This window comes from Lissotriton vulgaris, chromosome 11, assembly GCF_964263255.1.
Source record: "Lissotriton vulgaris chromosome 11, aLisVul1.2, whole genome shotgun sequence".
Taxonomy (NCBI): Eukaryota; Metazoa; Chordata; class Amphibia; order Caudata; family Salamandridae; genus Lissotriton; species Lissotriton vulgaris.
Window position 1 is genome coordinate 482,437,146 of NC_141699.1, and position 12,448 is coordinate 482,449,593.

Here is a 12,448-nt window from a genome sequence, read left to right on the forward strand (position 1 = left end):
CACTCAAAGTGAGTGAAAGGGCACAGATGAGTGGTAATCAATCACTGCACATTTCTATCCTCGTTTCCCTATATCACGTTGGTGGCAACGGGCCCTTAAGTGTACTCAGAAAGAGTCCAAAAGCTTAAACAAGACACGCTTTATAAAAAGTACTCTTTTCATGACTTGTCTAGATCAGGCAGGACAGGTCCAGACTACGAACCCTTCCGAGCCACTGCTCTCTAAAACACTTCCTGGGTGTGGAAATTGTCTCAATGTTTACATCTAGTTTGAGTTTTTGCCGTTTAACTCTGTGACTTGATGAGGATTGCGTAACGAGAAGTGAACATTTACTTAAATAAACCAAATGGTGTTCATGCAAAATCTCATGACGCTGCAAGCAGGATTCGAACCTACGCGGGGAAACTCCATTGGATTTCAAGTCCAACGCCTTAACCACTTGGCCATCGCAGCTGCATGAGTATGATGTCACTGTTGTCGTATACGAGCCATGCGTTACTCATGTCAGGCCGAGACCTAAAAAATAAAGTAACGGAAGGATGGGGCACGTACCAGCAGTGCCCTGTTGTCCTCACTTATTTTGCATGCTTTCATACAAATAATAAAAATAGCAATACGCATCACTCAAAGTGAGTGACAGGGCACAGATGAGCGGTAATCAATCACTGCACATTTCTATCCTCGTTTCCCTATATTACGGCGGTGGCAACGGGCCCTTAATTGTACTCAGAAAGAGTCCAAAAGCCTAAACAAGACACGCTTCATAAAAAAAAATTACTCCTTTCGTAACTTGTCTAGATCAGGCAGGATAGGTCCAGACTACAAACCCTTCCGAGCCACCTGCTCTCTAAAACACTTCCTAGGTGTGTAAATAGTTTCAAAGTTTACATCTAGTTTGAGTTTTTGCCATTTAACTCTGTGACTTGATGAGGATTGCGTAACGAGAAGTGAACATTTCCTTAACTAAACCAAATGGTGTTCATGCAAAATCACCCAGGATTCGAACCTGCGCAGGGAAACCGCATTGGATTTCGAGTCCAACGCCTTAACCACTCGGCCATCGCAGCTGCATGAGTAAGATGTCACTGTTGTCGTATATGAGCCATGCTCTGCTCATGTCAGGCAGAGACCAAAAAAATAAAGTAATGGAAGGACGGGGCACGTACCAGCAGTGCCCTGTTGTCCTCACTTATTTTGCATGCTTTCATACAATAAATAAAAATAGCAACATGCATCACTCAAAGTGAGTGAAAGGGCACAGATGAGTGGTAATCAATCACTGCATGTTTCTACCCATTTTTCCATATATTACGGCGGTGGTAACGGGCCCTTAAGTGTACTAAGAAAGAGTCCAAAAGCCTAAACAAGACACGCTTCATAAAAAAAATTACTCATTTCGTAACTTGTCTAGATCAGGCAGGATAGGTCCAGACTACAAACCCTTCCGAGCCACCTGCTCTCTAAAACACTTCCTGGGTGTGGAAATTGTCTCAATGTTTACATCTAGTTTGAGTTTTTGCAGTTTAACTCTGTGACTTGATGAGGATTGCGTAAAGAGAAGTGAACATTTACTTAACTAAACCAAATGGTGTTCATGCAAAATCTCATGCCGTTGCAAGCAGGATTCGAACCTACGCCAGGAAACCCCATTGGATTTCAAGTCCAACGCCTTAACCGCTCAGCCATCGCAGCTGCGTGAGTATGATGTCACTGTTGTCATATACGAGCCATGCGCTACTCATGTCAGGTCGAGACCTAAAAAATAAAGTAACGGAAGGACGGGGCACATACCAGCAGTGCCCTTTTGTCGTCACTTATTTTGCATACTTTCATACAATTAATAAAAATAGCAATATGCATCACTCAAAATGAGTGACAGGGCACAGATGAGCGGTAATCAATCACTGCACATTTCTACCCTTGTTTCCATATATTACGGCGGTGGCAACGGCCCTTAAGTGTACTCAGAAAGAGTCCAAAAGCCTAAACAAGACACGCTTCATAAAAAAAATTACTCATTTCGTAACTTGTCTAGATCAGGCAGGATAGGTCCAGACTACAAACCCTTCCGAGCCACCTGCTCTCTAAAACACTTCCTAGGTGTGGAAATTGTTTCAATGTTTACATCTAGTTTGAGTTTTTGCCATTTAACTCTGTGACTTGATGAGGATTGCGTAACGAGAAGTGAACATTTCCTTAACTAAACCAAATGGTGTTCATACAAAATCACACTACGCTGCAAGCAGGATTCGAACCTGCGTAGGGAAACCCCATTGGATTTCGAGGCCAACGCCTTAACCACTCGGCCATCGCAGCTGCATGAGTATGATGTCACTGTTGTCGTATACGAGCCATGCTCTGCTCATGTCAGGCGGAGACCAAAAAAATAAAGTAACGGAAGGGCGGGGCACGTACCAGCAGTGCCCTGTTGTCCTCACTTATTTTGCATGCTTTCATACAATTAATAAAAATAGCAACATGCATCACTCAAAGTGAGTGAAAGGGCACAGATGAGTGGTAATCAATCACTGCATGTTTCTACCCACTTTTCCCTATATTACGGCGGTGGTAACGGGCCCTTAAGTGTACTAAGAAAGAGTCCAAAAGCCTAAACAAGACATGCATCATAAAAAAGTACTCTTTTCATGACTTGTCTAGATCAGGCAGGACAGGTCCAGACTACAAACCCTTCCGAGCCACCAGCTCTCTAAAACACTTCCTGGGTGTGGAAATTGTCTCAATGTTTACATCTAGTTTGAGTTTTTTCCATTTAACTCTGTGGCTTGATGAGGATTGCGTAACGAGAAGTGAACATTTACTTAACTAAACCAAATGGTGTTCATGCAAAATCACACTACACTGCAAGCAGGATTCGAACCTGCGCAGGGAAACCCCATTGGATTTCGAGTCCAACGCCTTAACCACTCGGCCATCGCAGCTGCATGAGTATGATGTCACAGTGCTCGTATACGAGCCATGCACTACTCACGTCAGGCCGAGACATAAAAAATAAAGTAACAGAAGGACGGGGCACGTACCAGCAGTGCCCTGTTGTCCTCACTTATTTTGCATGCTTTCATACAATTAATAAAAAAAGCAATACGCATCACTCAAAGTGAGTGACAGGGCACAGATGAGCGGTAATCAATCACTGCACATTTCTATCCTCGTTTCCCTATATTACGTCGGTGGCAACGGGCCCTTAAGTGTACTCAGAAAGAGTCCAAAAGCTTAAACAAGACACGCTTCATAAAAAAAGTACTCTTTTCATGACTTGTCTAGATCAGGCAGGACAGGTCCAGACTACGAACCCTTCCGAGCCACTGCTCTCTAAAACACTTCCTGGGAGTGGAAATTGTCTCAATGTTTACATCTAGTTTGAGTTTTTGCCGTTTAACTCTGTGACTTGATGAGGATTGCGTAACGAGAAGTGAACATTTACTTAACTAAACCAAATGGTGTTCATGCAAAATCTCATGACGCTGCAAGCAGGATTCGAACCTACGCGGGGAAACTCCATTGGATTTCAAGTCCAACGCCTTAACCACTTGGCCATCGCAGCTGCATGAGTATGATGTCACTGTTGTCGTATACGAGCCATGCGTTACTCATGTCAGGCCGAGACCTAAAAAATAAAGTAACGGAAGGATGGGGCACGTACCAGCAGTGCCCTGTTGTCCTCACTTAATTTGCATGCTTTCATACAAATAATAAAAATAGCAATACGCATCACTCAAAGTGAGTGACAGGGCACAGATGAGCGGTAATCAATCACTGCACATTTCTATCCTCGTTTCCCTATATTACGGCGGTGGCAACGGGCCCTTAATTGTACTCAGAAAGAGTCCAAAAGCCTAAACAAGACACGCTTCATAAAAAAAAATTACTCCTTTCGTAACTTGTCTAGATCAGGCAGGATAGGTCCAGACTACAAACCCTTCCGAGCCACCTGCTCTCTAAAACACTTCCTAGGTGTGTAAATAGTTTCAAAGTTTACATCTAGTTTGAGTTTTTGCCATTTAACTCTGTGACTTGATGAGGATTGCGTAACGAGAAGTGAACATTTCCTTAACTAAACCAAATGGTGTTCATGCAAAATCACCCAGGATTCGAACCTGCGCAGGGAAACCGCATTGGATTTCGAGTCCAACGCCTTAACCACTCGGCCATCGCAGCTGCATGAGTAAGATGTCATGGTTGTCGTATATGAGCCATGCTCTGCTCATGTCAGGCCGAGACCAAAAAAATAAAGTAATGGAAGGAGGGGGCACGTACCAGCAGTGCCCTGTTGTCCTCACTTATTTTGCATGCTTTCATACAATTAATAAAAATAGCAACATGCATCACTCAAAGTGAGTGAAAGGGCACAGATGAGTGGTAATCAATCACTGCATGTTTCTACCCACTTTTCCCTATATTACGGCGGTGGTAACGGGCCCTTAAGTGTACTAAGAAAGAGTCCAAAAGCCTAAACAAGACATGCTTCATAAAAAAAAGTACTCTTTTCATGACTTGGCTAGAGCAGGCAGGACAGGTCCAGACTACGAACCCTTCCGAGCCACCTGCTCTCTAAAACACTTCCTGGGTGTGGAAATTGTCTCAATGTTTACATCTAGTTTGAGTTTTTGCAGTTTAACTCTGTGACTTGATGAGGATTGCGTAAAGAGAAGTGAACATTTACTTAACTAAACCAAATGGTGTTCATGCAAAATCTCATGCCGCTGCAAGCAGGATTCGAACCTACGCCAGGAAACCCCATTGGATTTCAAGTCCAACGCCTTAACCGCTCAGCCATCGCAGCTGCGTGAGTATGATGTCACTGTTGTCATATACGAGCCATGCGCTACTCATGTCAGGTCGAGACCTAAAAAATAAAGTAACGGAAGGACGGGGCACATACCAGCAGTGCCCTTTTGTCGTCACTTATTTTGCATACTTTCATACAATTAATAAAAATAGCAATATGCATCACTCAAAATGAGTGACAGGGCACAGATGAGCGGTAATCAGTCACTGCACATTTCTACCCTTGTTTCCATATATTACGGCGGTGGCAACGGCCCTTAAGTGTACTCAGAAAGAGTCCAAAAGCCTAAACAAGACACGCTTCATAAAAAAAATTACTCATTTCGTAACTTGTCTAGATCAGGCAGGATAGGTCCAGACTACAAACCCTTCCGAGCCACCTGCTCTCTAAAACACTTCCTAGGTGTGGAAATTGTTTCAATGTTTACATCTAGTTTGAGTTTTTGCCATTTAACTCTGTGACTTGATGAGGATTGCGTAACGAGAAGTGAACATTTCCTTAACTAAACCAAATGGTGTTCATACAAAATCACACTACGCTGCAAGCAGGATTCGAACCTGCGTAGGGAAACCCCATTGGATTTCGAGGCCAACGCCTTAACCACTCGGCCATCGCAGCTGCATGAGTATGATGTCACTGTTGTCGTATACGAGCCATGCTCTGCTCATGTCAGGCGGAGACCAAAAAAATAAAGTAACGGAAGGACGGGGCACGTACCAGCAGTGCCCTGTTGTCCTCACTTATTTTGCATGCTTTCATACAATTAATAAAAATAGCAACATGCATCACTCAAAGTGAGTGAAAGGGCACAGATGAGTGGTAATCAATCACTGCATGTTTCTACCCACTTTTCCCTATATTACGGCGGTGGTAACGGGCCCTTAAGTGTACTAAGAAAGAGTCCAAAAGCCTAAACAAGACATGCATCATAAAAAAGTACTCTTTTCATGACTTGTCTAGATCAGGCAGGACAGGTCCAGACTACAAACCCTTCCGAGCCACCAGCTCTCTAAAACACTTCCTGGGTGTGGAAATTGTCTCAATGTTTACATCTAGTTTGAGTTTTTTCCATTTAACTCTGTGGCTTGATGAGGATTGCGTAACGAGAAGTGAACATTTACTTAACTAAACCAAATGGTGTTCATGCAAAATCACACTACACTGCAAGCAGGATTCGAACCTGCGCAGGGAAACCCCATTGGATTTCGAGTCCAACGCCTTAACCACTCGGCCATCGCAGCTGCATGAGTATGATGTCACAGTGCTCGTATACGAGCCATGCACTACTCACGTCAGGCCGAGACATAAAAAATAAAGTAACAGAAGGACGGGGCACGTACCAGCAGTGCCCTGTTGTCCTCACTTATTTTGCATGCTTTCATACAATTAATAAAAAAAGCAATACGCATCACTCAAAGTGAGTGACAGGGCACAGATGAGCGGTAATCAATCACTGCACATTTCTATCCTCGTTTCCCTATATTACGTCGGTGGCAACGGGCCCTTAAGTGTACTCAGAAAGAGTCCAAAAGCTTAAACAAGACACGCTTCATAAAAAAAGTACTCTTTTCATGACTTGTCTAGATCAGGCAGGACAGGTCCAGACTACTAACCCTTCCGAGCCACCTGCTCTCTAAAACACTTCCTGGGTGTGGAAATTGTCTCAATGTTTACATCTAGTTTGAGTTTTTGCCCTTTAACTCTGTGACTTGATGAGGATTGCGTAACGAGAAGTGAGCATTTACTTAACTAAACCAAATGGTGTTCATGCAAAATCTCATAACGCTGCAATCAGGATTCGCACCTACGCGGGGAAACCCCATTGGATTTCAAGTCCAACGCCTTAACCACTCGGCCATCGCAGCTGCGTGTGTATGATGTCACAGTTGTCGTATACGAGCCATGCACTACTCACGTCAGGTCGAGACATAAAAAATAAAGTAACAGAAGGACGGGGCATGTACCAGCAGTGCCCTGTTGTCCTCACTTATTTTGCATGCTTTCATACAATTAATAAAAAAAGCAATACGCATCACTCAAAGTGAGTGACAGGGCACCGATGAGCGGTAATCAATCACTGCACATTTCTATCCTCGTTTCCCTATATTACGGCGGTGGCAACGGGCCCTTAAGTGTACTCAGAAAGAGTCCTAAAGCTTAAACAAAACACGCTTCATAAAAAAAAGTATTCTTTTCATGACTTGTCTAGATCAGGCAGGACAGGTCCAGACTACGAACCCTTATGAGCCACCTGCTCTCTAAAACACTTCCTGGGTGTGGAAATTGTCTCAATGTTTACATCTAGTATGAGTTTTTGCAGTTTAACTCTGTGACTTAATGAGGATTGCGTAAAGAGAAGTGAACATTTACTTAACTAAACCAAATGGTGTTCATGCAAAATCACACTACGCTGCAAGCAGGTTTCGAACCTGCGCAGGGAAACCGCATTGGATTTCGAGTCCAACGCCTTAACCACTCGGCCATCGCAGCTGCATGAGTATGATGTCACTGTTGTCGTATACGAGCCATACTCTGCTCACGTCAGGCCGAGACCTAAAAATTAAAGTAACGGCAGGACGGGGCACGTACCAGCAGTGCCCTGTATCCCCCACTTATTTTGAATGCTTTCATACAATTAATAAAAATAGCAACAAGCATCACTCAAAGTGAGTGACAGGGCACAGATGAGCGGTAATCAATCACTGCGCATTTCTACCCTCTTTTCCCTATATTATGGCTGTGGTAACGGGCCCTTAAGTGTACTAAGAAAGAGTTCAAAAGCGTAAACAAGACACGCTTCATAAAAAAAATAATTACGCTTTTCGTGACTTGTCTAGATCATGCAGGACAGGTCCAGACTACGAACCCTTCCGAGGCACCTGCTCTCTAAAACACTTCCTGGGTGTGGAAATTGTCTCAATGTTTACATCTAGTTTGAGTGTTTGCAGTTTAACTCTGTGACTTGATGAGGATTGCGTAACAAGAAGTGAACATTTACTTAACTAAACCAAATAGTGTTCATGCAAAATCTCATGACGCTGCAAGCAGGATTCGAACCCACGCGGGGAAACCCCATTGGATTTCAAGTCCAACGCCTTAACCACTCGGCCATCGCAGCTGCGTGAGTATGATGTCACAGTTATCGTATACGAGCAATGCACTACTCACGTCAGGCCGAGACATAAAAAATAAAGTAACAGAAGGACGGGGCACGTACCAGCAGTGCCCTGTTGTCCTCACTTATTTTGCATGCTTTCATACAATTAATAAAAATAGCAATACGCATCACTCAAAGTGAGTGACAGGGCACAGATGAGCGGTAATCAATCACTGCACATTTCTATCCTCGTTTCCCTATATCACGTTGGTGGCAACGGGCCCTTAAGTGTACTCAGAAAGACTCCAAAAGCTTAAACAAGACACGCTTCATAAAAAAGTACTCTTTTCATGACTTGTCTAGATCAGGCAGGACAGGTCCAGACTACGAACCCTTCCGAGCCACCTGCTCTCTAAAACACTTCCTGGGTGTGGAAATTGTCTCAATGTTTACATCTAGTTTGAGTGTTTTCCATTTAACTCTGTGACTTGATGAGGATTGCGTAACGAGAAGTGAACATTTACTTAACTAAACCAAATGGTGTTCATGCAAAATCACACTACGCTGCAAGCAGGATTCGAACAAAACCAGATTGGATTTTGAGTCCAACGCCTTAACCACTCAGCCATCGCAGCTGCATGAGTATGATGTCACTGTTGTCGTATACGAGCCATACGCTGCTCACGTCCGGCCGAGACCTAAAAATTAAAGTAACGGCAGGACGGGGCATGTACCAGCAGTGCCCTGTATCCCCCACTTATTTTGAATGCTTCCATACAATTAATAAAAATAGCAACAAGCATCACTCAAAGTGAGTGACAGGGCACAGATGAGCGGTAATCAATCACTGCACATTTCTACCCTCGTTTCTCTATATTACGGCGGTGGCAACGGGCCCTTAATTGTACTCAGAAAGAGTCCAAAAGCCTAAACAAGACACGCTTCATAAAAAAAATTACTCTTTTCGTAACTTGTCTAGATCAGGCAGGATAGGTCCTGACTACAAACCCTTCCGAGCCACCTGCTCTCTAAAACACTTCCTAGGTGTGGAAATAGTTTCAATGTTTACATCTAGTTTGAGTTTTTGCCATTTAACTCTGTGACTTGATGAGGATTGCGTAACGAGAAGTGAACATTTCCTTAACTAAACCAAATGGTGTTCATGCAAAATCACACTACGCTGCAAGCAGGATTCGAACCTGCACAGGGAAACCCCATTGGATTTCGAGTCCAACGCCTTAACCACTCGGCCATCGGAGCTGCATGAGTATGATGTCACTGTTGTCGTATACAAGCCATGGTCTGCTCATGTCAGGCCGAGACCAAAAAAAAAAAGTAACGGAAGGACGGGGCACGTACCAGCAGTGCCCTGTTGTCCTCACTTATTTTGCATGCTTTCATACAATTAATAAAAATAGCAACATGCATCACTCAAAGTGAGTGAAAGGGCACAGATGAGTGGTAATCAATCACTGCATGATTCTACCCACTTTTCCCTATATTACGGCGGTGGTAACGGGCCCTTAAGTGTACTAAGAAAGAGTCCAAAAGCCTAAAAAAGACATGCTTCAAAAAAACAAGTACTCTTTTCATGACTTGTCTAGATCAGGCAGGACAGGTCCAGACTACAAACCCTTCCGAGCCACCAGCTCTCTAAAACACTTCCTGGGTGTGGAAATTGTCTCAATGTTTACATCTAGTTTGAGTGTTTTCCATTTAACTCTGTGACTTGATGAGGATTGCGTAACGAGAAGTGAACATTTACTTAACTAAACCAAATGGTGTTCATGCAAAATCTCATGACGCTGCAAGCAGGATTCGAACCTACACAGGAAAACCCCATTGGATTTCAAGTCCAACACCTTTACCACTCAGCCATCGCAGCTGCATGAGTATGATGTCACTGTTGTGGTATACGAGCCATGTGCTACTCATGTCAGGCCGAGACCTAAAAAATAAAGTAACGGAAGGACGGGGCACGTAGCAGCAGTGCCCTGTTGTCCTCACTTATTTCGTATACTTTCATACAATTATTAAAAATAGCAATACGCATCACTCAAAGTGAGTGACAGGGCACAGATGAGCGGTAATCAATCACTGCACATTTCTACCCTCGTTTCTCTATATTACGGCGGTGGCAACGGGCCCTTAATTGTACTCAGAAAGAGTCCACAAGCCTAAACAAGACACGCTTCATAAAAAAAAATTACTCTTTTCTTAACTTGTCTAGATCAGGCAGGATAGGTCCAGACTACAAACCCTTCCGAGCCACCTGCTCTCTAAAACACTTCCTAGGTGTGGAAATAGTTTCAATGTTTACATCTAGTTTGAGTTTTTGCCATTTAACTCTGTGACTTGATGAGGATTGCGTAACGAGAAGTGAACATTTCCTTAACTAAACCAAATGGTGTTCATGCAAAATCACACTACGCTGCAAGCAGGATTCGAACCTGCACAGGGAAACCCCATTGGATTTCGAGTCCAACGCCTTAACTACTCGGCCATCGCAGCTGTATGACTATGATGTTACTGTTGTCGTATACGAGCCATGCTCTGCTCATGTCAGTCCGAGACCAAAAAAATAAAGTAACGGAAGGACGGGGCACGTACCAGCAGTGCCCTGTTGTCCTCACTTATTTTGCATGCTTTCATGCAATTAATAAAAATAGCAACATGCATCACTCAAAGTGAGTGAAAGGGCACAGATGAGTGGTAATCAATCACTGCATGATTCTACCCACTTTTCCCTATATTACGGCGGTGGTAACGGGCCCTTAAGTGTACTAAGGTCCAGACTACAAACCCTTCCGAGCCACCAGCTCTCTAAAACACTTCCTGGGTGTGGAAATTGTCTCAATGTTTACATCTAGTTTGAGTTTTTTCCATTTAACTCTGTGACTTGATGAGGATTGTGTAACGAGAAGTGAACATTTACTTAACTAAACCAAATGGTGTTCATGCAAAATCTCAAGACGCTGCAAGCAGGATTCAAACCTACGCGGAGAAACCCAATTGGATTTCAAGTCAAACGCCTTAACCACTCGGCCATCGCAGCTGCGTGAGTATGATGTCACAGTTGTCGTATACGAGCCATGCACTACTCACGTCAGGCCGAGACATAAAAAATAAAGTAACAGAAGGACAGGGCACGTACCAGCAGTGCCCTGTTGTCCTCACTTATTTTGCATGCTTTCATACAATTAATAAAAATAGCAACACGCATCACTCAAAGTGAGTGACAGGGCACAGATGAGCGGTAATCAATCACTGCACATTTCTATCCTCGTTTCCCTATATTACGGCGGTGGCAACGGGCCCTTAAGTGTACTCAGAAAGAGTCCAAAAGCTTAAACAAGGCACGCTTCATAAAAAAAAGTACTCTTTTCATGACTTGTCTAGATCAGGCAGGACAGGTCCAGACTACGAACCCTTCCGAGCCACCTGCTCTCTAAAACACTTCCTGGGTGTGGAAATTGTCTCAATGTTTACATCTAGTTTGAGTTTTTGCAGTTTAACTCTGTGACTTGATGAGGATTGCGTAATGAGAAGTGAACATTTACTTAACTAAACCAAATGGTGTTCATGCAAAATCTCATGCCGCTGCAAGCAGGATTCGAACCCACGCGGGGAAACCCCATTGGATCTCAAGTCCAACACCTGAACCACTCAGCCATCGCAGCTGCATGAGTATGATGTCACTGTTGTCGTATACGAGCCATGCGCTACTCATGTCAGGCCGAGACCTAAAAAATAAAGTAACGGAAGGACGGGGCACGTACCAGCAGTGCCCTGTTGTCCTCACTTATTTCGCATACTTTCATACAATTAATAAAAATAGCAATACGCATCACTCAAAGTGAGTAACAGGGCACAGATGAGCGGTAATCAATCACTGCACATTTCTACCCTCGTTTCCCTATATTACGGCGGTGGCAACGGGCCCTTAATTGTACTCAGAAAGAGTCCAAAAGCCTAAACAAGACACGCTTCATAAAAAAAATTACTCTTTTCGTAACTTGTCTAGATCAGGCAGGATAGATCCAAACTACAAACCCTTCCGAGCCACCTGCTCTCTAAAATACTTCCTAGGTGTGGAAATAGTTTCAATGTTTACATCTAGTTTGAGTTTTTGCCATTTAACTCTGTGACTTGATGAGGATTGCGTAACGAGAAGTGAACATTTCCTTAACTAAATCAAATGGTGTTCATGCTAAATCACACTACGCTGCAAGCAGGATTCGAACCTGCGCAGGGAAACCCCATTGGATTTCGAGTTCAACGCCTTAACCACTCGGCAATCGCAGCTGCATGAGTGTGATGTCACTGTTGTCGTATAGGACCATGCTCTGCTCATGTCAGGCCGAGACCAAAAAAATAAAGTAACGGAAGGACGGGGCACGTACCAGCAGTGCCCTGTTGTCCTCACTTATTTTGCATGCTTTCATACAATTAATAAAAATAGCAACAAGCATCACTCAAAGTGAGTGACATGGCACAGATGAGCGGTAATCAATCACTGCACATTTCTATCCTCATTTCCCTAT

The 12,448-nt window shown here is 43.7% G+C and overlaps 10 non-coding genes across 10 annotated transcripts; all 10 read right to left on the reverse strand.

The window, feature by feature from the left end:
• Positions 1-2,234: 2,234 nt before the first annotated feature.
• On the reverse strand, positions 2,235-2,316 carry TRNAS-CGA (transfer RNA serine (anticodon CGA)). Its single transcript has one exon. It is a non-coding gene; the product is annotated as a tRNA-Ser (tRNA).
• A 541-nt stretch (positions 2,317-2,857) lies between these two features.
• On the reverse strand, positions 2,858-2,939 carry TRNAS-CGA (transfer RNA serine (anticodon CGA)). The gene has a single exon. It is a non-coding gene; the product is annotated as a tRNA-Ser (tRNA).
• A 1,780-nt stretch (positions 2,940-4,719) lies between these two features.
• TRNAS-UGA (transfer RNA serine (anticodon UGA)) lies at positions 4,720-4,801 on the reverse strand. The gene has a single exon. It is a non-coding gene; the product is annotated as a tRNA-Ser (tRNA).
• Positions 4,802-5,343: 542 nt separating this feature from the next.
• Positions 5,344-5,425, reverse strand: TRNAS-CGA (transfer RNA serine (anticodon CGA)). Its single transcript has one exon. It is a non-coding gene; the product is annotated as a tRNA-Ser (tRNA).
• Positions 5,426-5,966: 541 nt separating this feature from the next.
• Positions 5,967-6,048, reverse strand: TRNAS-CGA (transfer RNA serine (anticodon CGA)). Its single transcript has one exon. It is a non-coding gene; the product is annotated as a tRNA-Ser (tRNA).
• A 1,167-nt stretch (positions 6,049-7,215) lies between these two features.
• Positions 7,216-7,297, reverse strand: TRNAS-CGA (transfer RNA serine (anticodon CGA)). Its single transcript has one exon. It is a non-coding gene; the product is annotated as a tRNA-Ser (tRNA).
• A 546-nt stretch (positions 7,298-7,843) lies between these two features.
• Positions 7,844-7,925, reverse strand: TRNAS-UGA (transfer RNA serine (anticodon UGA)). Its single transcript has one exon. It is a non-coding gene; the product is annotated as a tRNA-Ser (tRNA).
• A 1,157-nt stretch (positions 7,926-9,082) lies between these two features.
• On the reverse strand, positions 9,083-9,164 carry TRNAS-CGA (transfer RNA serine (anticodon CGA)). Its single transcript has one exon. It is a non-coding gene; the product is annotated as a tRNA-Ser (tRNA).
• Positions 9,165-10,333: 1,169 nt separating this feature from the next.
• On the reverse strand, positions 10,334-10,415 carry TRNAS-CGA (transfer RNA serine (anticodon CGA)). Its single transcript has one exon. It is a non-coding gene; the product is annotated as a tRNA-Ser (tRNA).
• Positions 10,416-12,127: 1,712 nt separating this feature from the next.
• Positions 12,128-12,209, reverse strand: TRNAS-CGA (transfer RNA serine (anticodon CGA)). Its single transcript has one exon. It is a non-coding gene; the product is annotated as a tRNA-Ser (tRNA).
• Between the last annotated feature and the right edge of the window lie 239 nt (positions 12,210-12,448).